Source organism: Bufo bufo, chromosome 10 (genome assembly GCF_905171765.1).
Source record: "Bufo bufo chromosome 10, aBufBuf1.1, whole genome shotgun sequence".
Classification (NCBI taxonomy): Eukaryota; Metazoa; Chordata; class Amphibia; order Anura; family Bufonidae; genus Bufo; species Bufo bufo.
Window position 1 is genome coordinate 87,160,996 of NC_053398.1, and position 3,654 is coordinate 87,164,649.

Here is a 3,654-nt window from a genome sequence, read left to right on the forward strand (position 1 = left end):
AGGGGCCCAAATGTGTGGTAAGGAGTTTGAAATCAAATTCTGTAAAAAATGACCAGTGAAATCCGAAAGGTGCTCTTTGGAATATGGGCCCCTTTGCCCACCTAGGCTGCAAAAAAATGTCACACATCTGGTATCTCTGTATTCCGGAGAAGTTGAGGAATGTGTTTTGGGGTGTCTTTTTACATATACCCATGCTGGGTGAGATAAATATCTTGGTCAAATGCCAACTTTGTATAAAAAAATGGGAAAAGTTGTCTTTTGCCAAGATATTTCTCTCACCCACCAAGTTAGTGGAATATGAGACTTTGTAAGAAAAAAATAAATTAAAAAAAAATCATCATTTTCCACTAACTTGTGACAAAAAATAAAAAATTCTAGGAACTCGCCATGCCCCTCACGGAATACCTTGGGGTGTCTTCTTTCCAAAATGGGGTCACTTGTGGGGTAGTTATACTGCCCTGGCATTTTCCAGGGGCCCTAATGTGTGGTAAGTAGGTAAATGACCTGTGAAATCCGAAAGGTGCTCTTTGGAATGTGGGCCCCTTTGCCCACCTAGGCTGCAAAAAAGGGCCACACATGTGGTATCTCCGTACTCGGGAGAAGTTGGGGAATGCGTTTTGGGGTGTCATTTTACATATACCCATGCTGGGTGAGATAAATATCTTGGTCAAATGCCAACTTTGTATAAAAAAATGGGAAAAGTTGTCTTTTGCCAAGATATTTCTCTCACCCAGCATGGGTATATGTAAAATGACACCCCAAAACACATTCCCCAACTTCTCCTGAGTACGGCGATACCAGATGTGTGACACTTTATTGCAGCCTAAATGCGCAAAGGGGCCCACATTCCTTTTATGAGGGCATTTTTAGACATTTGGATCCCAGACTTCTTCTCACGCTTTAGGGCCCCTAGAATGCCAGGGCAGTATAAATACCCCACATGTGACCCCATTTTGGAAAGAAGACACCCCAAGGTATTCAATGAGGGGCATGGCGAGTTCATAGAAATTTTTTTTTTTTGGCACAAGTTAGCGGAAATTGATTTTATTTATTTTTTTATCACAAAATCTCCCTTTCCGCTAACTTGGGACAAAAATTTCAACCTTTCATGGATTCAATATGCCCCTCACGGAATACCTGGGGGTGTCTTCTTTCCGAAATGGGGTCACATGTGGGGTATTTATACTGCCCTGGCATTCTAGGGGCCCTAAAGCGTGAGAAGAAGTCTGGAATATAAATGTCTAAAAATTTTTACGCATTTGGATTCCGTGAGGGGTATGGTGAGTTCATGTGAGATTTAATTTTTTGACGCAAGTTAGTGGAATATGAGACTTTGTAAGAAAAAAATAATAATTTCCGCTAACTTGGGCCAAAAAAATGTCTGAATGGAGCCTTACAGAGGGGTGATCAATGACAGGGGGGTTGATCAATGACAGGGGGGTGATCAATGACAGAGGGGTGATCAATGACAGGGGGGTGATCAGGGAGTCTATATGGGGTGATCACCACAGTCATTGATCACGCCCCTGTAAGGCTCCATTCAGACGTCCGTGTGCGTTTTGCGGATCCGATCCATCTATCAGTGGATCCGTAAAAATCATGCGGACATCTGAATGGAGCTTTACAGGGGGGTGATCAATGACAGGGGGGTAATCAATGACAGGGGGGTGATCAGGGAGTCTATATGGGGTGATCACCACAGTCATTGATCATGCCCCTGTAAGGCTCCATTCAGACGTCCGTGTGCGTTTTGCGGATCCGATCCATCTATCAGTGGATCCGTAAAAATCATGCGGACGTCTGAATGGAGCTTTACAGGGGTGTGATCAATGACAGGGGGGTAATCAATGACAGGGGGGTGATCAGGGAGTCTATATGGGGTGATCACCACAGTCATTGATCATGCCCCTGTAAGGCTCCATTCAGACGTCCGTGTGCGTTTTGCGGATCCGATCCATCTATCAGTGGATCCGTAAAAATCATGCGGACGTCTGAATGGAGCTTTACAGGGGGGTGATCAATGACAGGGGTGTAATCAATGACAGGGGGGTGATCAGGGAGTCTATATGGGGTGATCACCACAGTCATTGATCATGCCCCTGTAAGGCTCCATTCAGACGTCCGTGTGCGTTTTGCGGATCCGATCCATCTATCAGTGGATCCGTAAAAATCATGCGGACGTCTGAATGGAGCTTTACAGGGGGGTGATCAATGACAGGGGTGTAATCAATGACAGGGGGGTGATCAGGGAGTCTATATGGGGTGATCACCACAGTCATTGATCATGCCCCTGTAAGGCTCCATTCAGACGTCCGAGTGCGTTTTGCGGATCCGATCCATCTATCAGTGGATCCGTAAAAATCATGCGGACGTCTGAATGGAGCTTTACAGGAGTGTGATCAATGACAGGGGGGTAACCAATGACAGGGGGGTGATCAGGGAGTCTATATGGGGTGATCAGGGGTGATCAAGGGTGAATAAGGGGTAATAAGTGACGGGGGGGGGGGTGTAGTGTAGTGTGGTGCTTGGTGCAACATATTACTGAGCTACCTGTGTCCTCTGGTGGTCGATCCAAACAAAGGGGACCACCAGAGGACCAGGTAGCAGGTATATTAGACGCTGTTATCAAAACAGCGTCTAATATACCTGTTAGGGGTTAAAAAAATCACATCTCCAGCCTGCCAGCGAACGATCGCCGCTGGCAGGCTGGAGATCCACTTTCTTACCTTCCGTTCCTGTGAGCGCGCGCGCCTGTGTGCGCGCGTTCACAGGAAATCTCGGCCATCGCGAGAGGACGTGCCGGCGCGTCCACTCGGAATCAATCAACCACCTCCAGGACGCGTCTGTGCGTACAGCGGTCCGGAGGTGGTTAATAAATGAACCCCAGATTGGGGACATAACAGGGATTAAACTGATTAGAATAGTACTACAGAAAATACCACTCATATTGGGTGTCACAGTAAATTGCACGGTGCAGACGCAGTGACCGTGGTGTGGATTCAAACAAAGGGGAGGGAGCCAGCCTTTTTTTAACCATCTCCCCGTTCGAAAAATCAATTCAATTCACCTTTCGGGGACCCTTGGTGTTGTACGTGGCTGGGTGGAGGAAGAAACCTTCAATGACATCGACGGGACATGGCTAGCTTGGTATCCAACCTTGTGCAAATGGGGAGTTTGCGGTTTGGCAAATGGACTGTTTGCGGTGCATTAAAAGGGGAGTTTGGTCAATGTCTGTGAAGCGGGCGTAACCCTTACACTACCTGATCGTATACACACACTGGATGTTTTAAACCACGTTGTTTATGCCCTTTATGAATTTAAATCCAACTCTGCGTCAACTATGTAATTTTCCATGGGAGTTTTGCCATGGATCCCCCTCCGGCATGCCACAGTCCAGGTGTTAGTACCCTTGAAACAACTTTTTCATCGCTACTGTGGCTAGAAAGAGTCCCTGTGGGTTTTAAAATTTGCCTGCCTATTGAAGCCTATGGCGGTTCGCCCGTTCGCGAACATTTGCAGAAATTCGTGTTCGCCGTTCGCGAACGGAAAATTTTATGTTCGCGACATCTCTATTCCTTACCATAAAAAGTTCATAATGAGTAGTGATGAGCAGCATAGGTAATATTAGTTTTCGCGATATTTTGCAAATTTTTG